The 25,000-nt window shown below is 48.3% G+C and overlaps 1 protein-coding gene and 1 long non-coding RNA gene across 11 annotated transcripts in view; one reads left to right on the plus strand and one right to left on the minus strand.

The window, feature by feature from the left end:
• The window catches only part of LOC127000738 (probable cyclin-dependent serine/threonine-protein kinase DDB_G0292550), a gene marked incomplete at both ends in the record, with an annotated part of 30,492 nt that overhangs the window by 2,290 nt on the left and 3,202 nt on the right, over window positions 1–25,000 (minus strand). The window lies entirely within an intron of this gene.
• On the plus strand, window positions 4,925–7,325 carry LOC127000740 (uncharacterized). 10 transcript variants are annotated; one of them, XR_007754466.1, is made up of 6 exons: window positions 5,210–5,281; window positions 5,424–5,507; window positions 5,550–5,591; window positions 5,634–5,835; window positions 6,462–6,679; window positions 7,226–7,325. It is a non-coding gene; the product is annotated as an uncharacterized LOC127000740 (long non-coding RNA). The 10 variants fall into 10 exon arrangements; XR_007754473.1 differs by lacking the exons at window positions 5,424–5,507; window positions 5,550–5,591 and adding an exon at window positions 6,176–6,301 and having other exon boundaries at window positions 5,203–5,281; window positions 5,634–5,717; window positions 6,470–6,679; XR_007754464.1 differs by lacking the exons at window positions 5,210–5,281; window positions 5,424–5,507; window positions 5,550–5,591 and adding an exon at window positions 4,925–5,071.

Genomic DNA, 25,000 nt, shown 5'->3' on the forward strand with positions numbered 1-25,000 from the left:
CCACCACCACCACCACCTTCCGTCAGCCAACCACACCACCACCACCACCCTCCGTCAGCCAGCCATATCACCACCACCACCACCACCACCACCACCCTCCATCAGCCAGCCACACCATCACCACCACCACCCTCCGTCAGCCAGCCACACCACCACCACCACCTCCCTCCGACACCCAGCCACACCATCACCACCACCACCCTCCGTCAGCCAGCCACACCACCACCACCACCACCACCCTACGTCAGCCAGCCACACCATCACCACCACCACCCTCCGTCAGCCAGCCACACCACCACCACCACCACCCACCGACCGCCTGCAACACCACCACCACCACCACCCTCCGTCAGCCAGCCACACCACCACCACCACCACCACCCTCCGTCAGCCAGCCACACCACCACCACCACCACCACCCTCCGTCAGCCAGCCACACCACCACCACCACCACCACCCTCCGTCAGCCAGCCACACCACCACCACCACCACCACCCTCCGTCAGCCAGCCACACCACCACCACCACCACCTTCTGTCAGCCAGCCACACCACCACCGCCACCACCCTCCGTCAGCCAGCCACACCACCACCACCACCACCCTCCGTCAGCCAGCCACACCACCACCACCACCACCCTCCGTCAGCCAGCCACACCACCACCACCACCACCCTCCGTCAGCCAGCCACACCATCACCACCACCACCCTCCGTCAGCCAGCCACACCACCACCACCACCACCTTCTGTCAGCCAGCCACACCACCACCGCCACCACCCTCCGTCAGCCAGCCACACCATCACCACCACCACCTTCTGTCAGCCAGCCACACCACCACCACCACCACCCTCCGTCAGCCAGCCACACCACCACCACCACCACCCTCCGTCAGCCAGCCACACCATCACCACCACCACCCTCCGTCAGCCAGCCACACCACCACCACCACCACCTTCTGTCAGCCAGCCACACCACCACCGCCACCTTCTGTCAGCCAGCCACACCACCACCACCACCTTCTGTCAGCCAGCCACACCACCACCACCACCACCCTCCGTCAGCCAGCCACACCACCACCACCACCACCCTCCGTCAGCCAGCCACACCATCACCACCACCACCACCACCACCACCACCACCCTCCGTCAGCCACACCACCACCACCTTCCCTCAGCCAGCCACACCACCACCACCACCCTCTGTCAGCCAGCCACACCACCACCACCCTCCGTCAGCCAGCCACACCACCACCACCCTCCGTCAGCCAGCCACACCACCACCACCCTCCGTCAGCCAGCCACACCACCACCACCCTCCGTCAGCCAGCCACACCACCACCACCCTATGTCAGCCAACGACACCACCACCACCACCCTCCGTCAGCCAACCATACCACCACCACCCTATGTCAGCCAACGACACCACCACCACCACCCTCCGTCAGCCAACCATACCACCACCACCACCACCACCTACCGTCAGCCAACCACACCACCACCCTCCGTCAGCCAGCCACACCACCACCACCCTCCGTCAGCCAACCATACCACCACCACCCTATGTCAGCCAACGACACCACCACCACCACCCTCCGTCAGCCAACCATACCACCACCACCACCACCTACCGTCAGCCAGCCACACCACCACCACCCTCCGTCAGCCAACCATACCACCACCACCCTATGTCAGCCAACGACACCACCACCACCACCCTCCGTCAGCCAACCATACCACCACCACCACCACCACCCTTCTGCCAACAACACCACCACCACCACCACCACCACCACCTGCCGTCAGCCAACCACACCACCACCCTCTGTCAGCCAGCCACACCACCACCACCACCACCACCACCTACCGTCAGCCAACCACACCACCACCCTCCGCCAGCCAGCCACACCACCACCACCACCCTCCGTCAGCCAACCACACCACCACCACCACCCTCCGTCAGCCAGCCACACCACCACCACCAGTCAGCCAGCCTCACCACCACCACCACCACCACCACCACCAGTCATCCAGTCAACCACCTTAGCCAGTCAGCCAGCCACACCACCACCACCACCACCACCAGTCATCCAGTCAACCACCTTAGCCAGTCAGCCAGCCACACCACCACCATCACCACCACCACCACCAGTCATCCAGTCAACCACCTTAGCAAGTGAGGCAGCCACACCATCATCAGCTCCACCATTCAGCCACCACCACCACACCCCTTCAGTCAGCCATCACCACCACCACCACCAGTCACAGTCAACCACCTGAGTCTATAAGTGATTATATAAACTTATTGAGAGTATTATCACTTAGTATAGTTTCATCTAAAACAGTTGCTCTCAAAGTGGGCGGTACGTGCCGCCCACCTGGGGCGGATAGAATGATCTGCTGGGTCGTGACTCGTGAGGAAAAGTGGGCGGTAGGGGACCGAAGGTGGAATTGTGATGAAATAAAACCTTTGTTCTTTTTACAAAATCTGAATGACGATTATGTCACAACTATATCAAACTTTATTATGACAATCTGTCACAAATACCGAGAAAGATGTAGGTATGTTCGCATGTGTGTGTGTGGGTGTAGGAGGCGCTATAAGAACTCACCTGGGAGCCAATAAGGAGACGCAAGCCTGGAAAAGTTTGGGAACCCCTGACCTAAAAATTGATATAAAACAGATCCTTAGGCTATCCACACAAGTACAGCCATAACAGGCTACACTTGTGTTACATACAGGGTGCTTATAAAAAGAATATTATCTCTTCGTTCTGCTTTACCTAAAATCTAGTAACATAACTCGGCTATCTACACAAGTGTAAACTCCGATTTACTCTAAAGCCGGTCATGCACACGCAGGTCCGGCCTGTCCGGCCGACGGAAAGGGGTGGGGCTAAAGGCGACCTGTGTGTGTATGGAGGTGTTCATCCTGCCAGGCTTGTTGCGGAAGCCGGATGGAAAACAGTCGGCGCTTAAAAATTCCGTCCGGCACCGTCTGCCGCCTGCGTGTGTGTGGGCGCGTGAGGGGGGATGAGTAGGAGGAATATGCCCAGAATCGTCCAGAGTGGAGTTGTTACAGAAAGTTTGATCGAAGAGTTCAGCCTTAGAGACAGATGAGACGGCAGTGCTGTCGTCAGGGTTAAGGAGAGGAGGGAAAGAGGAAGAAGAGAAATTGGAGGAGATATTTTTGGCTAGGTGCCAGAAGTCACGGGAAGAATGAGAAAAAGCAAGGTTTTGACATTTTCTATTAATGAAAGATGTTTTGGTAAGTCGAAGAATAGATTCGGCACGATTCCGGGCTGAAATATAGATATCATGTTTAGCAGGAGTGCGAAGGCTCTGGTACCTTTTGTGAGCTGCCTCTCTATCTTTGACAGCACGAGAACAAGCGTGATTAAACCAAGGCTTTTTAGCGTGAGGAGTAGAGAAAGTACGTGGAATGCGTGCCTCCATTCCAGAGACAATCACCTCTGTAATACACTGGGCACACACAGAGGGGTCTCTATTCTGGAAGCAGTATTCATTATAAGGGAAATCGGAAAAGTACATCCTCAGGTCGTCCCACCGAGCTGAAGCAAAATGCCAGAAGCATCGCCTCTTCGGTGGGTCCAGAGGGTGTACAGGAGCGATAGGACAGGTTACAGAAATAAGGTTGTGATCGGAGGAGCCCAACGGAGATATATTACTTTTTTGTTTATTTATTACTAATCCATATCTTTCGGATATTTGTTGTGTATATTTGGTACTTTATATTGGTTCACCTGTTGCGTGACATGTCAGTAAGCTGTTATCTGCATTTTCTTTTACGTTCTGCCTCTGGTGCCTGTGGTCTGTCTTGGCTGGGCCTGGTGGTCGGCCCCAGCTGTTTTGGGCAGGCAAGTGTTTATAGTGGCGCCATCTTGCTTGGATCATGTTGCCCCCCCTGGAGCTCATCTTTGATCCTCTTTTTTCGAGAGAGAATCTAGAGTCCGGGTTGCTAGGTTTATGCCCCTGTATGTCCTTACCTATTTAGATATTTATCTTTTTATTTCTGTTGTAATCCATACTGGTTCTATTTCTTCTTTGTTTTGCTTTGTTCTTCTTGTTAACCGTCTATCCAGAAATTTCTCAGATGCTTTTTCATGAGCTTTTCTAATTCTTGCAGGGTGTCTGTTTCTTTGTGTTTTTTCAAAGTGCATTTTGTAACTGTTCACTGTACCCTCAGCGAGTTTTGGTAAGTGATGACTTTCTTTTCGTTACTGTATACATTTACTTGAGACCATACACTAAAATATGCACTTAAGAAGTTGTGATCTGATAGGTCTTATTTCTCTTTCCTTTCATCTATTGTCATATTGATGAATTTACTATACATGGTTTGATTTACGAGTATGAAGTCTATTGTTCTTTGAAAGCCTCTATTTTCTCATGTGATTTCTCCCTTGCGTTCTGAATCGCCATTTAGTAATATTATTTTTTCTTATCTGTTATCCAGCGTAACACTTTTTCCCCGTTACTGTTCAACTCCTGTGGCCCCAAGAATCCCACACGGCCATTAATATAAAGTCGCCAAGCAGGATCATGGGTTCGTCTTCATTAGAGTTGATTACTGTGTCAATTTCTTTCATTACTGTGTCGTTTCTGGTATTGTCGTTCGTTGCCGTGGAGACATGATTGGTCCGGTGTGGTGTAATCTGCCATCCACGTATCGTGAGACATCTCGTCCTTATCTGCGCATGCGCTGAACCCGATGTTTACAAATACAGTGTTAATATTGTGGTTTTGTCCAGGCAAGATGGCGGCAAGACAGCATGGCAGTTTTTATGGGAAAATGGCCAAACTCAAGGATGACATGGACCCCATAATTCAAATACTATAAATCGGAGAGTATCCAAGAAACATGACCATCAATGAGAAGATGGTAAAGGTTGTCTCCTTTATCACATTTACTGACATACAAGGGGTGTAGGTTGTCTCATTTATCACATTTACTGACATACAAGGGGTGCAGGTTGTCTCATTTATCACATTTACTGACATACAAGGGGTGCAGGTTGTCTCATTTATCACATTTACTGACATACAAGGGGTGTAGGTTATCTCATTTATCACATTTACTGACATACAAGGGGTGCAGGTTATCTCATTTATCACATTTACTGACATACAAGGGGTGTAGGTCATCTAATTTATCACATTTACTGACATACAAGGGGTGTAGGTTGTCTCATTCATCACATTTACTGACATACAAGGGGTGTAGGTTATCTCATTTATCACATTTACTGACATACAAGGGGTGTAGGTTATCTCATTTATCACGTTTACTGACATTATCTCATTTATCACATTTACTGACATACAAGGTGTAGGTTATCTCATTTACTGACATACAAGGTGTGTAGGTTGTCTCATTTATCACATTTACTGACATACAAGGGGTGCAGGTTATCTCATTTATCACATTTACTGACATACAAGGGGTGTAGGTTGTCTCATTTATCACATTTACTGACATACAAGGGGTGTAGGTTATCTCATTTATCACATTTACTGACATACAAGGGGTGTAGGTTGTCTCATTTATCACATTTACTGACATACAAGGGGTGTAGGTTGTCTCCTTTATCACATTTACTGACATACAAGGGGTGCAGGTTATCTCATTTATCACATTTACTGACATACAAGGGGTGTAGGTTATCTCATTTATCACATTTACTGACATACAAGGGGTGTAGGTTGTCTCATTTATCACATTTACTGACATACAAGGGGTGTAGGTTGTCTCATTTATCACATTTACTGACATACAAGGGGTGCAGGTTATCTCATTTATCACATTTACTGACATACAAGGTGTGTAGGTTGTCTCATTTAACACATAAACTGACATACAAGGTGTAGGTTATCTCATTTATCACATTTACTGACAGACAAGGGGTGTAGGTTATCTCATTTATCACATTTACTGACATACAAGGGGTGTAGGTTGTTTCATTGATCACATTTACTGACATACAAGGGGTGTAGTTTATCTCATTTATCACATTTACCGACATACAAGGTGTGTAGGTTATCTCATTTATAAAATTTACTGACATACAAGGTACAGGTTATCTCATTTATCACATTTACTGACATACAAGGGGTGTAGGTTGTCTCATTTATCACATTTACTGACATACAAGGGGTGCAGGTTATCTCATTTATCACATTTACTGACATACAAGGGGTGTAGGTTATCTCATTTATCACATTTACTGACATACAAGGGGTGTAGGTTATCTCATTTATCACATTTACTGACATACAAGGGGTGTAGGTTATCTCATTTATCACATTTACTGACATACAAGGGGTATAGGTTGTTTCATTGATCACATTTACTGACATACAAGGGGTGTAGTTTATCTCATTTATCACATTTACTGACATACAAGGTGTGAAGGTTGTCTCATTTATCACATTTACTGACATACAAGGGGTGCAGGTTATCTCATTTATCACATTTACTGACATACAAGGGGTGCAGGTTATCTCATTTATCACATTTACTGACATACAAGGGGTGTAGATTATCTCATTTATCACATTTACTGACATACAAGGGGTGTAGGTTATCTCATTTATCACATTTACTGACATACAAGGGGTGTAGGTTATCTCATTTATCACATTTACTGACATACAAGGGGTGCAGGTTATCTCATTTATCACATTTACTGACATACAAGGGGTATAGGTTGTTTCATTGATCACATTTACTGACATACAAGGGGTGCAGGTTATCTCATTTATCACATTTACTGACATACAAGGGGTATAGGTTGTTTCATTGATCACATTTACTGACATACAAGGGGTGCAGGTTATCTCATTTATCACATTTACTGACATACAAGGGGTGTAGGTTATCTCATTTATCACATTTACTGACATACAAGGGGTATAGGTTGTTTCATTGATCACATTTACTGACATACAAGGGGTGCATGTTATCTCATTTATCACATTTACTGACATACAAGGGGTGTAGGTTATCTCATTTATCACATTTACTGACATACAAGGGGTATAGGTTGTTTCATTGATCACATTTACTGACATACAAGGGGTGTAGGTTATCTCATTTATCACATTTACTGACATACAAGGGGTGTAGTTTATCTCATTTATCACATTTACTGACATACAAGGGGTGCAGGTTATCTCATTTATCACATTTACTGACATACAAGGGGCGCAGGTTATCTCATTTATCACATTTACTGACATACAAGGGGTGCAGGTTATCTCATTTATCACATTTACTGACATACAAAGGGTGCAGGTTATCTCATTTATCACATTTACTGACATACAAGGGGTGTAGGTTATCTCATTTATCACATTTACTGACATACAAGGGGTGCAGGTTATCTCATTTATCACATTTACTGACATACAAGGGGTGCAGGAAGAAACTTTCATATTTCAGGCAATTTTCAAATTCAAAACATACGTCATCATTTACTTAAAAAGAAAAAAAAAAACTTGGGTAGTCGGCAAAAGACATGGTACCGTGCCGATGTTCATCCACCCTCTGTTTAGAAACAAAGCCTGTGGATGCGCAGATCAGGATGGGATGTCTCACAATACGTGGATGGCAGACGACACCACACCGGAATGTAAAATTTTCTATACCTAGTCGTGCATTAGACTGTCTTTGTGGGCAGAATTTCTTCTTTCAATGGTTTTATTGTCACTTTTCTTGGACATTATGGTTAGTTCCCCTCCATCCGTATATCTGAATGGATGTATGTGCGCTATGTTGTCTGTGGTGTTGACTTATAGGTATTTTTGCTGTGTTTCTGTTATGCACATGATTGTATAAGGAGTTATATTGTTATATTTTCCTCTGTCTCCAATTGATTTTGTATGGTAAGACCCTGCACATACTTATTTCTCGATCCATATTACTTTTGTTATTAATGTGTTTAACTTGTCAATAGCGTTTATCATCTATGTTGACAATTCTACCTTTATCATCCCTCTGTCTCCTTCTCTTCAGTGTTGTAATTTTTAGCTCAGTTTTATATTCTCTTCTCTCTCCTCCCTTGTCATGTTTGGAGCTATACCAATTTTCCCATTCTCTTTGTTGGTGTCCTCTCTCAGATTCCTTGCACTGTTTATGATTTCCCATTTACGCTGCCTTCTTTTAGCTTTACTAGTGTGGGTCTGGGTTTATTTTGGTCTGGTCTCCCCACCCTGGACATGTCTTCTACCGCATAATCTTCAATGCCTAGCTTACCTTTTATTACTGTGTCAAAAGTGTACTTCTCCTCCTCACTCCTTTCCGCAGCTGTCTGGTTCATTGATTGTCAAGTTGATAACACGATGTTGCTTTTTGGTCTTTTCTTTCTCCTCCTTTTCTTCAGTTATTTCCAGCACTTTTTCAGCCGCATACTCGACCATATTTTTCTAACTTGCTTAAATACTCAGTGCTTCAAAACGTATTTTTTTTTGTCGTTTTCTCCACTATCTCCTATTCTTTCCCTTTCCAAATTTCTTCCAACTTAAGCACTAGGTTTTCATTTAACGGTTTGAGTTCTTCTTTTTTTCTTTTTAGTTCAGTGTTTTAAGCTCTTAATTTTAGTGCTAACATTAGTCCTCATTCTTGGTCATAAACCTTGGCATAACATTGGCAGATCTTGCAGAACCACAAGGTCTCTTTGTCTTTCATCAGGACTGTATTTCTCCTGACTGACGCCCTCACATCCCGAATGAAACCATATATTACAACCATCACATTCCATTCCGGTGTCCACTTCCCTCACAATCATGTTACACTTGCCACAGTGGTTTGCCTCGTCTCCTGGCCCACCCTTTATCGTCACATGTGTTATCCTTGTTTGGTAGTGCGAAATTCCTCATCTTACGAATTTTTCTTCTTTCTTATTCCTCTGGTAGCTTTTCCAGCCATTTTTACTGGATTATTTGCTTTTTTTTTGCAAAGTGATCAACAACACGTCTGTTTACTCACGTCGCTAGAGCTTGAGTTGGGAGTCACCTAGTGGCTTCGGATATGATTAGGGATTTCAGTACATTTGATGGAAGTTTTCATATTTCAGAAAACTTGTGCTACCATTAAGATAAGTTTAGAAAGTGGTTAGCGGAAGAAAGAATTCTTGATACATCTTATAAGCCCTCGACCCCTTTCAGTAAATATGTTAAACACTAATAGGCTGGTGTCGAGCACCTTCAAGGCAGGAGTCTTCCGAAGCGATCGGAAAGGACGCTTCGCCTTTGATCTTCGCCCTTCAGAGGTTTATTGGATTTTTTTCTTCAGTCGGTGTAAGGAAATTTTACCTTTCGAGCATATGGCCTCTCTCCAGAATGGTTGATAGATTTTTTTTTTGTGTGTGAAGACCGACACCAAAAAAGTCGTTCAACAATGTACCAATTCCCTCCCCATTTTCAATGAGCTCATTTGTGTTTGTTTTCAACAGTCCAATTCCATCCCTTGTTTTTGTCCTGTACATTTTAAAGAATCCCTTAGGATCACTCAGCCTCGTTAGCTACCCTAACCTCAAAGCTCTTTTTTGATAGGGGGGTGTTCTTCATTATCAATCAACATACTTATCCATGAGATGGGTTTCACGATTCTTTCTTTTCCTATGAATTCCTCCTTTTTATTAAACCTTATCTTATTTTCCCCTTCCCAAGTGTGCGATATGGCTATGGTGTCCTGCCCCTTTACTATGTTTCTCCAACGAAATTTGTGTGGGATTATTGTACATGGTTCCTCTGGACATCGGGTCCCGGACATGTGTTTTGGCCCTCATCTAACAATTGGGATCCACAATAAACTTTCTCAAGGTGTCTTCTAAGTCCCTCATTAATGGCTCTTTTAATATCAGGCACCAACACGGGGTTGAATTCGCGGGTCACCGCTAAGTTAAACATTATCTCCCCGTTATCTCTACAACCTAGCTTCCCCCACCTCCACCTCGGCAACCATACTCTGCCTATTGGTTAAGACTAAATCTAAATGCTTGTACCCTGGGTGACTCGGTAACTAACTTGCTTGAGGATATTATCTTATAGTACTTTACCATTATGCAGACAGTTTTTTCCTGCTCGCCCTGCCAATCTCCTGTAATAATATGCCGGTGACCTGCTTACTAAGGTTAGATGGTTGGTGCAGGACCACAAGAGTTAGTATTTCCTATTATGGACGTCAACTCAAACTAATACTGAGTCGACATCTGTTGAAACCGAATTTGTTCTCGAGAGCAAGTACTCTTTTGTCTTCAAACCCCACTGAATTGTTAAAGAATCATTAAGCGTGTCTAAAAAAAAGTGCACCCCCTTCCCCTTCTTCCCTTTTCATCTTATGAAACATTTGGTGACCTGATATGTTAGCCGGAAGATTCAAAAACACCTTTTCACTTCTGACCTTCTATCTGGTCGCCAGTATAGATTCCGCAAGGGGCGCTCTACTGGCGATCTTCTTGCTTTCTTAACTGACTCTTGGTCATCCTCTCTTAGCTGTTTCGGTGAAACTTTCTCAGCTGCGCTAGACATATCGAAAGCTTTCGATAGAGTCTGGCACAAGTCTTTGCTTTCTAAACTGCGCTCTTTCGGATTCTATCCCTCTCTTTGTTCCTTTATCTCCAGTTTCCTTTCCGGCCGTTCTATCTCTGCGTTGGTAGACGGTCACTGTTCTTCCCCTAAACCTATCAACAGTGGTGCTCCACATGGCTCTGTCCTATCACCCACTCTCTTCCTGTTATTCATCAATGATCTTCTTTCCATAACAAACTGTCCTATCTACTCATACGCTGACAACTCCTCTCTGCATTATTCAACTTCTTTCAACAGAAGACCCTCTCAACAGGAATTGCAAGACTCCAGACAAGAGGCTGCAGAACGCTTAACCTCAGACCTTGCTATCATTTCTGATTGGGGTAAAAGGAACCTTGTGTTCTTCAGTGCCTCAAAAACCCAATTTCTCCACCTATCAACTCGACACAATCTTCCAAACACCTATCCCCTATTCTTCGACAGCACTCAGGTGTCATCTTCTTCAACACTAAATATCCTCGGTCTATCCTTAGCTCAAAATCTCAACTGGAAACTTCACATCTCCTCTCTTACTAAATCAGCTTCCTCAAGGTTGGGTGTTCTGCATCGTCTCCGCCAGTTCTCCCCAGCACAAATGCTTTCCATTTATAGGGGACTTGTCTGCCCTTGTATGGAGTATCCACTCACACAGCTCTTCTGGACAGAGTGGAATTTAAGGCTCTTCGTTTCATCAGCGCTCCTCCTCTTACTGATAGTCTTCTACCTCTTAATTTCCGCCGCCTTGTTGCCTCTCTTTCTATTTTCTATCGATATTTTCACGCTGACTGCTCTTCTGAACTTGCTAAATGTATGCCTCCCCCCCTCCCGCGGCCCCGCTGCACTCGACTGTCTACTCTAGCCCATCCCTATACTGTCCAAACACCTTATGCAAGAGTTAACCAGCATCTTCACTCTTTCATCCCTTACAATGGTAAACTCTGGAACTGCCTTCCTTCGTCTGTATTTCCTCCCGCCTATGACTGGTCCTCTTTCAAAAAGAGTGTATCAAGACACCACTCCATCCGAAATTGACCTCTCTTTTGGCTACTCTTATCTATTTTCTGTTTTGGGAGCTGTGAGTAGCGGGCTTTTTTTTTATATATATAATTTATTTGTAGTATCTATCCACATCTCCATGATTGGTATTATGCCGAATTTTTTTAAGCATGCTCTCCCCCTCAGTAAATGTATCATTCCTGAGACTTCTGCTGTTGGTATAGAAAGCCTTTAGACCACCCTTTGTTACTCCCCCACAATTATTTTACAGCGGCCTAGTTTTACTGTGTTGTATGGCCCCCTGTAAGCCCTCCGCCGACCGCCCTTTCTAGTAAATCCTTCTGGTACCAAGTGCTCGCTCAAAAGAGTTTGAGGGGACCTCAACCTCAACCGAGGGAACCTCATCGCGTTAGGGAGCCCCCCTTCGTACAAGGTGTCCCTCCCATAGAACAGGTCCCAGGTGTCAGTGAAGAGCCATCCATTTCGCTCTCATGGAGATGCTAATCAGTTGTTCACTGCTATCGGGCAGAACAGCCGTCTCTCACTAACACGCCTCCTTGGCAGAACACTATACACGGCAGGAATCCCTCTTCCATCCCTAACCTTTCCCAAGACTTTTCCGAAGCGCCTGTGCAGCTCCTCACTAGGCACTCTGCACCCATATCGCCAGCCATACAAGCCCCAAACCTGGCGGTCACATCCCCGATCCCTGCCCCTGTTAAACATACCCTGTTATTCACATCTTTTGAGCAAAAGTACCCGTCAGTAAAACGTACCTGGGTATCTCGTAGTACGATAACCCTACCCCTATGAGCGGAGCCAGAGGGAAGAGGAGGGCAAGGGAGGAAGGGAGACGGAGGAGGAAGGGAGGGAGAGCAGGAAGAGTGTGGATAAACCGGGTAAGTCGATGAGGAGGAGAAGGAGGAGGAGGAGGAGGAGGAGGAGGGAGATGGGAGGGCGAGGACGAAACATGGAAACATGGACACGCAGGCAACAGAAAGCCTATTGGCTCATTACGAGGTTGCCCGCTTTGGTGATTTAATCTGCTCGACAGCCACTTGGGGCCTGGGGAGCAGATGAAAGCACCTCGACATTGAGGAGCAGATGAAAGCACCTCGATATTGAGGAGCAGATGAAAGCAACTCAATATTCAGTTTACTCCCGACGCAGCGAAGTGACGGTCGATTCTATATTTGAAGGAGTTGATAGTATTCGCATTTACTACTTCTGAAGGAAGATTGTTCCAGTGACGGATGACTCGGTTTGAAAAGAAACTCCTTCCGATGTCTGTGTTACATCGACTAGACTGAATGGGTAAACCGTTATTTCTAGTTCTTGAGTTGGTTTGCAATTCAAAGAAATTGGAGTAATCGACGTTATTGAACTTTTTCAGATACTTGAAGACTTGAATCATATCTCCTCGTAGGCGTCTTTTCTCCAATGTAAAGAGACTGAGTCGCTTGAGTCGTTCCTCGTACGGTTGAGCCCTTAAGGTTGGTATCATTTTCGTGGCGCGTCGTTGAATCCTTTCCAGTAGATCAATGTCCTTTCTGTAATTAGGAGACCAGAACTGTTCTGCATACTCGAGGTGCGGTCTTACCATGGAATTATACAAGGATAGCATCACGTCTGGCGTTTTACACTCGAAGTTCCTCGCTATGAACCCGAGCATAGTGTTGGCTTTGTTGTATGCTTTTTTACAGTGATTCGCGTGTTTCAGGTCACTGCTGATAGTGACTCCAATATCCTCTTCCTCCTGCATCGCTTGCAGAGGTCTCCCATTCATGATGTATGTGTGGTTACTATTTCTGGACCCAATGTGCATGACTTTGCATTTGTCAACATTAAAGGACATTTGCCATTTTTCCGACCATTCGATAATGTGATTGAGGTCTTTCTGAATGATTTCGCAGTCGGTCTTTGTGAGGGCCTTTCCCCCCACCTTAGTGTCATCAGAAAATTTCGATATTGTGAATTTCAGTCCTGATTCGAGGTCGTTGATATATATGATGAAGAGAATGGGTCCCAGCACTGACCCTTGAGGCACTCCACTAGTGACTGGAAGCCAATCGGAAGGCTGTCCGTTGAGTAGTACTCGTTGTTTTCTGTCGGTGAGCCAATCTCTTATCCACGCGATCAGATTGGCTCCAATGCCCGCCGAGTGCAGTTTCTTAAGGAGTCGCTCGTGCGGTACCTTGTCGAAGACTTTCTGAAAGTCCAGGTATATAACATCACTGGGGATGTGGGCATCCCAGTTCTTAAATATACCTTGGAAGAAGTCTAATAAATTCGTTAGGCAGGAGCGCTTGTTTCTGAAGCCATGCTGGGTGTCGGAGATTACATTATTGTCTTCTAGAAACTTAACAAGTTTGTCTCTAATAATCTTTTCGAGTATTTTTCCTGCCACTGATGTCAAACTTATGGGCCTGTAGTTTAATGCAACGCTTTTGTCTCCTTTTTTGAAAATTGGTGTTACGTTCGCCATCTTCCAGTCTTCCGGGACCTTTTTCAATTGAACAGACTGGTTGAATATGTTAATGAGTGGCTGAAATATTTGTTGTTTAAGCTCTTTTAATAACCGCGGGGACAAACCGTCAGGTCCTGTTGACTTGTTCGTGTCGAGTTTGTCCAAATACTCTCACTTCTTGGTAGCATATTGAGTCAATTATCAGGGGCGTGATTCCCCTCGGCGTGTCAGGGTTCTCGGGCATGGTTTCGATGTTCTCGACTGTGAATACGGATGCGAAGTTACTGTTGAGGATTCTGGCCATCTGTTTACTGTCCTGCGTTGCAGCTCCAGTCTCGTCTGTCAGGGGACCAATATTGGATTTTACTTTCTTTTTCGATCTGATGTATGTGAAGAAATTTTTTGAGTTTGTCTTGATGTCACGCGCTATTTGTTTTTCGTAGTTGCGTTTACTACTCCGAATAAGGGTGCGACAAGCTCTGAGGCTGTTGTGGTACTGAGTACGGGCTTCGGCCGTGTCATTCTCTTTCATTAGGTTATAATTCCTTTTTTTTAAGTTTACCGCCCTTTTTATTTCTCTGGTCATCCACGGTGGATCTACGGCACCATTTACTCGCCTGGGTTTCGTAGGCACTGTAGCCTTTTCTACTCCCAAAAGCTTATCTTTGAAGTTGTTCCACACGTTGTCGATTGTATTGTCGGTTAGGTGAAGTTGGTCCCAGGTCGCAGAGGGAAGCAGCTCACGGGCTAGGTTGAAATTTGCTTTTTTGTAGTCTGGTATCACTGACGGATTGTCTACGAGTTTGTGACTTATGTTGGCATTGAAACGGATTAAGTGGTGATCGCAACCGTTAATTTTTTCACCAACTTCACAGTCGCGAATGAGGTCGGGGTCGCTTACTAATACCAGATCCAGCAGATTGTTTTCTCTTGTTGTTTGAGTTACAACTTGAGTGAGGAACGAATCCTCCACCATTTCTATAAGCCTGTTACCCTCTTGATCTCCAGTCAATTGTCCCCAGTCAATGTTAGGGCAATTAAAGTCCCCAATTATTATTGCTTCTTTACTTTGTGTTAAAGAGTGAAACTCTTCGTACAGGGCAGTGTCATCGGCTGCCTGTTGTTTTGGAGGCCTGTATACGGTCGCAAGTGTTAGTTTCTTATTATTCGCAGTTATTTCCACATAGACGAGTCGTAATTCTCTGCGTCCTGTTTGTTTATTTTTATGGCAGGGAGCGTACTTTTTACGTACTTTCTAAGTACTACGTACTTTTGCGTAGGAAGTGTGAGGTGGGAAGGAAGGAGGAGGAGGGGCGGAAGTGAAGGAGGAGGAGGAGCAGGGAGAGAGTGAGAACTGAGAAAGAAGATGAACACTATACATGTCAGCTGGTGTATTTCCATGGGTGAATCGGTATATCTTTGAGACCCATTTCATGCCTCCTCCTCTCCCTCCCTAGCGGGCCACGACCATGCACGACTCGAGCTAATTGAGAGATGAAGATCGAGAAGCGACATTCTTCCGGCCCCGGACCGGTGGTCGATACCTGGCAGGGGTCGCGGAATTGATCAGCAGAAATAGAAGCACAGTGGCAATGGCAGCGATGGCGGAGGAGGCACCCAAGCGGCGGCCACGAGCCACGCGTGGCACTGCGCCCAGTATAGACGTTGGCATGGGCGTGGGCGTGGGGTGGCTGCAGGCGGTGGGCTTGTGTCCGTACGTGGTGGTGGGCCCCGAGGGTGCCTGCCGCATGGGTTGGCTACCCGCGGCGTGGTGCGTGGTGCACCTGGCGCTGAATGTGGCCCTGCAGGTGTGGATGAACGTGGCCGATGCAGCCATCCGGAGGGTTGTGAGTTCGCCTCTACAGAGCGTCGTCACCATTGCCGGGAGGATCCTGGTGAATAATGGCTCGCAGGTGGCGTTCAGTGTCACGTGTCTGCTGCTGCTGCTGCTCAGCCCCCGCCTGCCGCGCCTCGTGAGGGAGGTGGCGGCTCTAAAGAGGTTGGCGCGCGGCCTCAACCCTGCAGGACCTCGGCGTCTGGGCGTGACTAGCCTCGCATATCTGTGGGTGTGCGTGGTACTGTATCTGTTTTTAACTTTCTTTACTCTCGGCCCTCTAATCGCTGATTGGGGAGGCACCTGGTGGCTGGTGAATGTGTTGGGTCTCGGGGACTGGCTGCTCAGCTTCCCCTGCCTCCCTGCCGCGGTGTTGATGTTCAGCTCGGAGCTGCGCCGCCTGCAGGCAGCCACTCGCGCAGTGCTGCCCCCCCGCTGGGAGCATCTGGTCACTGAGGTGCGGGACAAAGTCCCGGATGTCCACTGCAGCACGTCCTGGAGTGTGCCCACCGCCGCAACCCCCCCTGACCTGGCACCCTTCCTGCGGCGTGCCCGCGTGGTGCTGCTGCAGACAGAGGAGGTACATGGACATGTAGATGTAGATGCAGAGCTGTAACCATTGGCGTAGTTAGGCTTAGGCATTGGGGGGTGTTTGAAGAAAAGCCCCGGATTAGAAAAAAATATATATCAGAAGAATAGTCCGGTACGGGGCCAACACAAAATTAAATTGTTTCTAGTAATGTAATTGATCGATCTCGCACGGATAACGTTTGTTTTAGTCCTGTTTGATTTACGTTTCTATCGTGTTCTCACGACTCACAATATTTCAAGACCCTAAATACACTCCTGAGTGTAACCTTTGTCCTGAAATTGACAGGGCGAGGGGCTTTGTCAAGAGAACCTTGGAAAGTGTTTAGCTGTTATAAGAAGATAAGAGCATAAGAACGTAAGGAGTCTGCAAGAGGCCGGTTGGCCTATACAAGGCAGCTCCTGTACTCTCAACCCCACCTTACCTCACTATCCATGACTTTATTCAACATTTTCTTGAATGTATCTATTTTATGGTGTTGACACCCACAGCATGGCTGTCAAGCCAGTTCCATTAATCCACCCCTCTATTAGTAAACCAATTCTTGCCCATGTCCTTCTTGAATCTGAATTTATCTAACTTGAAACCATTGCTACGTGTCCTACTTGGTTCTTTTCCAACCAAAACCCTATTGACATTCCCTTTATTGAAGCCCTTCATCCATTTATAGACTTCGATCAAGTCTCCTCGCAACCTTCGCCTTTCTAAAGAGTGTAGATTTAAATGTTCCAGTCTGTCTTCATAAGGCAAGTTTCTCACCCCTTGAATCATCTCTGTCATCCTCCTCTGTACACATTCTAACATCTTGATATCCATTCTATAGTAGGGGGACCAGAACTGAACCACATAATCGAGATGAGGTCTAACTACTGCTAAGGAAAGTGTGAGGATGACTTCGGCGCTGCGATTGCTTACACTCCTTGAGATGAAACCCAGAACCCTGTTTGCATTGAGCCCTAGGAAGACCTGTAAATTATGCCGAAATCCGTTTCAGCCCAAGTAATATTTCAACTGAGCGATTACATGCTCATAAACTCCTAAGCACGGAGCTGCGCCGCCCGCTGGCCGCCACCCACGCAGTGCTGCGTCATACACGGCTCCACTCTCTCCTCAATGCACAGGTGTTGGCCTGCCTACTGTCGTACATGGGGGGAATGCTTTTTGTGTGGCTGAGCTTCGGCGTCGTCTTCTTCACTTTCTGCGCTTACTTCCTGCTTCTACAGCTGCAGACGACGGGCGAGTTTGACTTTGCCGCCTGCATGTATCTACTCTCTATCATGCTGGCGATTCTGACGATTAACATCTCGGCCGAGAACCTGCTGCAGGAGGTGAGGGAGGTGGTGGCAGTTGTTGCTGCTATTCCTGCTTTTGTTGTTATTATTTCTGTCGTCATCATCATCATCATCATCATTATCATCATCATCATCATTATTGTTTATTATTATTATTATTATTATTATTATTATTATTATTGTTTTTTCTTCTCATTATCATTATTATTATTATTATTGTTGTTGTTGTTGTTGCAGCGCCGTCGGTGTGCTGGTGTCTACCGGCGCCTCTTGGCTCATCCCGACATGGCTCCGCTGCCCGAGGTGGGTCTGGCACACACTGTGTTACCTTGCCTTGCCTCACCTTGGCGTGCCCTACCTACCCTTGCCTCTTCACCCACAGGCGGCAGCGGTGCTGGAGGAGCTTGAAAGGCCTCTGGAGATGCGAGTCATGAAGCTCTTCAACCTTGGCGGCTCCTGCGTCACCACAGTAAGACTCCAAGGGCGGAGGGCGTCCTTGTCCTCTGCAAGCTTGTCTCCTTCAGCCGGGTTTTTTTATACACAGATTTACATAGATATTCAGACCACACAAACCGTATGGTCCAGAATAGGTGGTCTTTTTATTTTTATTTATTTTTTTTTTTTTTTACGTTGTTGCCTATTGCGCCGGTAGGCATCTTCCCGGTGGGGCCTGATGGTCGGCCCAAGGCTTCTTCCAGGTGGGGCCTGATGGTCGGCCCAGCCCGTTCTGGCGCAGGCGAGTGTTTATAGTGGCGCCATCTTGCATTGGCTCATGCTGCCCCCCGGAACTCGTACTTGATTCGCTTGGACGGCTTCCTCTAGAGTCCGGGTTGATGGGTGGTCTTCAGGACAGCATGTGGGTAATTTTAAGCCACTCGGCGGTGACCGAAAAATCCGAGTGGTAGCGTGAGGATTCGAACCCGCGTCGTCCATCACGCGGCGAATGTGGGTCCAGTACGCTATCACCTCGCCTGTCCTTAAGACCCTGGAAAGCCATTCCTCACCTACCATTCTTCTTGGCAAAACACTTTTTCTTTTTAGCCGAGTTAACAATATTTGTGTCGTCAGCAGATTTACTAATGAGATAATTGAGCCGAACGTCGACGTTGTTGATGTAATATATAAGCATCACTGGGCCAAGAACTGACTCTAAGGGACACCAGAATAGTGACAGGCTCCCACTCTGAGATAGATACAGTGTTGTTGATTAGTGGATTAGTATGGAGTGTGTATTCAGTGTTTCGCGTGCACGGTGTGTGTCACGGACGAGTATGTATATTCTGTAGGCGCACTGTACTTTATGTGCGTCACATCATTGTATGTAATCATTTATTGGATGAATGTGATATATGTACTTACTAACTTATCCAGCGTCGCATCACTCTACAACCCCATCACCGCTATACCTTGAGCTCCCTTCCCTTTCTCTCCTTCCTCAGGTGTTCAGCATCGTCCTGTCGTACCTGATTATCGCTCTTCAGCTCACGGACACGGGGGGATCACATGGGTAGCTCTTCGGTGCCACCTTCATTACACACACACACACACGCACACACACACACACACACACACACACACACACACACACAGTAAGTAAGTAATTTTATTGTTCACAATTTACAGTATACCTATCGGCTTAAATGATTTATAAAATTACGGTCCATAATCTAAAAACTTCAAATAGAACCCTTAAGTGAAATAAACGTAAAAAAATGAAAGTCTTGAAATTGTAGTATAAATGTAGCGTCACCGTCTACTCTGGGAAATATATCCATTTTGAGAAAATGAACCTTTGAACATAATATAGAAGCTAGAACAATTGAATGCAAACTATATCACCGACGCAATAAACATCAATAATATAACAACATTAACTACCCCATTTTACATCGATAAAAGAAAAGAGCATAAAACACAAAATTAATAAAATTTGACATGAAACGGTGTAAAAACTAAAACTTTGTAAATTCAACTTAAAATGCAAAAACCTGTTTCTATACAGCACATATCATTGCATGGCGTCGTCCTCAACCCGAGCAATGTTTTTAGACCCATATTGAACAGCTTAATTACCGGCCTGAGGGCAGCTGCCATCCATGACTCACTTGCATACATTATGGAACTTATTAATGCATCATCAAAAATGTGTTTCTTGGCATACAATGGGATGTCTCTATTCTTTTTGATAAAGGATATAAATTTAAGAAGATGACATGTTTTTAAGCGTGCGTGTTCCACGACAGCCGAAGACGGGTTGCCATCGCTAGTGAAAGCACTTCCGAGATATACATAAGTATCACACCACTTTACAATAAAACTGTTAAAAATGAAAGGCCTTCGATCACGATAAGTTCCATTGATAGCAATTTTTTTTGTTTTGTCAGTGTTGACTTTCATCCCATTGTCGTTACACCATTCTTGTAATAATCTTAACTTTTCCTCCATACACTCTCTGGTGGTAGACAAAAGCACGGTGTCATCCGTAAACATGAGAACATGTAAGCAGCCATGGATCCCATTTGCGCCACAGCGAGCTCTAATTATTCTTATAAGGTCGTTGACAAACAGCACGAATAGTAGGCAAGACACACACACACACACACACACACACACACACACACACACACACACACACACACACACACACACACACACACACACACACACACACACACACACACACACACACACACACACACACACACACACACACACACACACACACACACATACCCAACACACACACACACACACACACACACACACACACACACACACACACACACACACACACACACACACACACACACACACACACACACACACACACACACACACACACACACACACACACACACACACACACACACACACACACATAGCTAGGGCACGATAACAGAAAACCTTATTCCCGATAACCGATAACTGATAATGGAAAACCTTATCGGTGATAACCGATATTCGTTAACTGGAGACACAAATATAGGCGATAACCGATACCCGATATAAATCCACAATTCCGATACTAGCTAGTGATAAGTCCGATAGGTGAAAACGATACTATATTGATATTTCAAATAAAAAAAACAGGACACGTACCAATGGACGGTAATACTATAGAAACGCCTGAACCGGTGTTGTGTTATTTGGCGTCCCCACCGTCAAAAGCTGGTGCTTTTTTTTACAAACATTGGTCTCTTGTGAACTGCGCATGCTCAGACCAGCAAGAGTAGACTTGTACAGTCTCACAAAGCTTTTTAACCGTAACTAAGAGTTGCTGGAAGGCTGAATCAGACATACGTACAGTACCACCATCCCCGCTGTTTATAGAACGACACTCTGTACGAGTTATATTTATATGTACAGAGTGTCGTTCTAGAAACAGCGAGGATGGTGGTACTGTATATCTGATTCAGCCTTCCAGCAACTCTTAATGTGTTAAAAAAAACTTTTTGAGACTGTACAGGGCTTCGCTTGCTGGTCTGAACATGCGCAGTTCACAGAGACCAGTGTTTGCAAACAAAAGCGCCAGCTTTTGACGATTGGACACCAAATAACACAACACCGGGTGCCTTCAATACCATGGCATGCTCACAAACGAATATGGAATATCAAATTTGAGGCAATGAATAATTATCATTTTGGGGGCAAAGTTAAATGATTTTTCTCTCTGATATATTGACTTTTGTCTTACATAAAACATAACTTAATGTTTTAATGTTGATGATCTAAGTATGAAATCTCTTCACCGAAGATATTTCATACCCCGAATTTCTTTCACACAGCACCGGGCGCCCGGGCCACGCATGCGCAGTAGGGAGGAGACATTTTTTTTTTCTGAGAGGCGGAAAAAAAGTAGCGATTATCGCTAGTTTGGTTACAAAAGTAACGAAGATACCGATATATATTTAAATAAGTAGCGGATGGCCGATAACCCGATTTTGTTATCAGCGATAAAGCTTTGCGATAACTTATCACCATAACGCCCAGCTATGCACACCCACACCCACACACACACACACAGCAACGCATGGAGGCGGAGACCCGCGCTCCTGAGACCTGAGGTCAGGGCTGCCCAGGTGCATCTGGGGGCCGCCGAGTTGTCCCCGCCCCCACCCCTCGCCGCAAGTGTCATGAGAGCCACCGCGTCACCCCCTCCCCCAACGTCATGGCAGCCACCGTCTCACCTACTCCACCACTAAGACAGCCACTAAGGCAGCCACCGTCCTACCCAAGCTGCCCCCGCGAGGTCGGCCACGCGCCAGCCGCCTTGCACCATGGCAACCACAGACCCTCCCACAGCCGGTCCGCCTACCCCCGCGGGCCGGGCCTGTGTGGTGTGCGGGAACACGAGCGGCACCAACGCCCGCAACGGAACCACGTCCTGCTGCCCCTGCAGGGAGTTCTTCCGGCGGCATAGCAACGACCCCCGCCCAGCTGCCGTCTGCCCACGCGACGGCAACTGTCCTCAGGTTCGCGGCGGCCGCACGTCCTGTGCACCATGCCGGATGTGTCGCTGCTTCGAAGCTGGAATACACACAGACCCGGGCCAAGCAGCCAGGCTCCCACCGAGGATGAGCTCCTTTGCTCTCTCTGCAACGAAGTCAACCGCCTCAAGCGGACCCTGAAATGCACCGAGTGTGACCGCACCCACCACCTCACCTGCGTCGGCATCACACAAGCCCAGGCTTCCCAGCTACCGGTCTGGCACTGCGACGCCTGTCTCCGCGACGTCAACCTGCGAGACGCAGTCCACGACGCACCCGCGGAGAACGAGGCGCCACCTGACGATATGGCTGCGGCGCTTGCTGACCTCAAAGCAAGCACTAGGTTGCCGCAGCACGTGCCCCGAAGACGCCGTCACCGGGTTGCCTCCGACCTTGCCAGCGCCATAACAGCTGCACTCGAGCAGCGCACTCCTTCCGCGTGGTGGCGCCTCTTCTCCTTCATGTACCGCAACCCCCTCGCCGTGCCCGCTGACCCACCGTCCTCCAGAGAAGCGGTCACCCGTATCGATCCCGGAGCAGCAACGGCGACCAACGAAGACGCACTCTCCAGGCGCGTCAAAAGGAAATGCGCCGACGGGGACATTCGAGCGGCCCTCCGGCTCCTGACGAACTTGAACAGCGTCATCTCCCCCAGTGAGGAGGTCGTCGCTGCTCTCCGCGCCAAACACTCCCCCGCCGCACCTGACGAAGCCCTTCCAGAGCTCCCCGAAAAAGATGGCGGCGTAAGGCCGATAGCTGTGGTTCCAACTACCGACGACTGGCGTCCAAGGTCCTGGCTAGGCGCATGTCATCCGCCCTGGCTACGGAACTGCAACCCGTTCAGCTGGGGGTCGGTGTGAGGATGGGCTGCGAGGCGGCGGTACACGCCAAGCGAGAGTACGTCGACGCCCACAACGGAATCCCGAAACATGTCATCGCGAAACTCGACGTCACCAATGGTTTCAACACCGTTCACAGGTCGGTAGTGGTCCGAGAGGTCATCGCCGCTTCCCCGCGGCCGCACCACTGGTGTCACAAGCCTATTCACAGCCTTCGGCCCTTCACCTTGGGTCCAGCCGCGGCGTGCAGCAAGGCGACCCTTTTGGCCCGATACTCTTCGCCCTCGCGGTGGATCCGGCCATACAGACCCTCAGATCGCCTATCAACCTGTGGTTCCTGGATGACGGCACCTTAGCTGGGCCCATAGAGACCGTCACCGCCGACCTTCACCGCCTATTCCCGACCCTCCGAGAACTTGGCCTCGAGATTAACTCCCGCAAATGCGAGATCACCCATCTCGACGGCCAAGGGAGCCGCAGCACGGACGAAGAGGGCCGGACTGTACGTGCAAAAGGAAATGACGCCTGCAGGAGGGACGGCGCCTCCCCTACACCAACGACGGAGGCTCCACCGATAACGACGCGAACGCCGGCTCTCAAATCGACACATTCCTCAGGGTCGCCCGCCCCACACCCCTCACAAGTCTCTCCATCCTGGGCGCGCCGATTCATGCCCAGGGGAATGAAGAAGCCTTAACCAACATCGAGGACATCACCAGGACGCTCATCGATAAAACGGCCAACATCGCCAGCCACGCGGCCCTCTTCTTCATGTCAAGGTACGCAGCAGTGCCGAGAGCCACGTACCTGCTGCTCCCAGCACCAATCTACACGGCTGGAGAGCCCTTGCGGGCCATCGACGAGCTGATGCAGGAAGCGACTTCACGCAGCTGCAACGTACAGCTCCATGACGACGCGTGGTCTCAGGCCTCCCTGCCGCTGCGTTTTGGAGGTTTGGGCGTGAGGCGGCTGGCTGACGTGGCACTGCCTGCCTGCATCGCCACTGTAGAAGCTTCACGGGACATGGTTTGTACCATTAACCTCCGTCCCACCGGCGACAGACCGGCCCGTCTGGCCTCTGCCATAGACGCTTTTACCACCATCCAGTGCCCGAACCTCGACCCGGAGCTCAGGCTGACGCAATGCAACCTGGACGAGGCAGCCTCCACGCACCGCCTGGACGACCTATTAGCCCGCGCCAACCAGGTCGACCGTGCGCGCCTCCTCGCCGCCTCAGCACCACACAGCGGGGCCTGGCTGTCAGCCGTCCCCGTCGAGGTCCTTGGGCTTCTTTTGCCCGACGAAGCGGTCCGCGTGAGCGTCGCCCTGAGGTTGGGCACACGCGTCCAACAACCTCACCGCTGCCGCCATGGGGCCATGTTCGACGCTATGCGCTGTGGCCGCCGCTGGCCTCGCGGCCATCCTCGAGCCGCGTGGCCTGCCTGGACCGAGGAGACGGACGCCGACCGGACGGCATCACAGTCTTCCCATTCAGGCGAGGCAAGATGCTGATGTGGGACGCCACCTGCACTAACAGATTTTCCACCACCCACACCATCAATTGTGCTTCCGCTGCTGGAGCTGCCGCACGCGCTGCCGAAGAGCGCAAGGGTCACCCATACGCGGCCCTCGCCCAGCGATACGACTTCGTGCCCCTCGCCGTGGAGACGACGTGCTGGGACCTGCCCTCGGGGACCTGCTGCAGGACATTGGCAGGCGCGTCAGCCAGCGCAGCGGAGAGCCTCGCGAGACTGCATGGTTGAGGCAGCGCGTCAGCATTGCCGTGGCCCGTGGTAACGCAGCAGCGATGTGTGGGTCCCAGGACTGGCGCAGTGTTCGGATCCTGTCCTGGGCAGTCGGCGTGGATCTCACCTAGTTGTGCATCTTCCCTTGCTGGCTGGTCGATAAAAGG

The sequence above is a fragment of the Eriocheir sinensis genome, chromosome 19 (genome assembly GCF_024679095.1).
Source record: "Eriocheir sinensis breed Jianghai 21 chromosome 19, ASM2467909v1, whole genome shotgun sequence".
NCBI lineage: Eukaryota > Metazoa > Arthropoda > Malacostraca > Decapoda > Varunidae > Eriocheir > Eriocheir sinensis.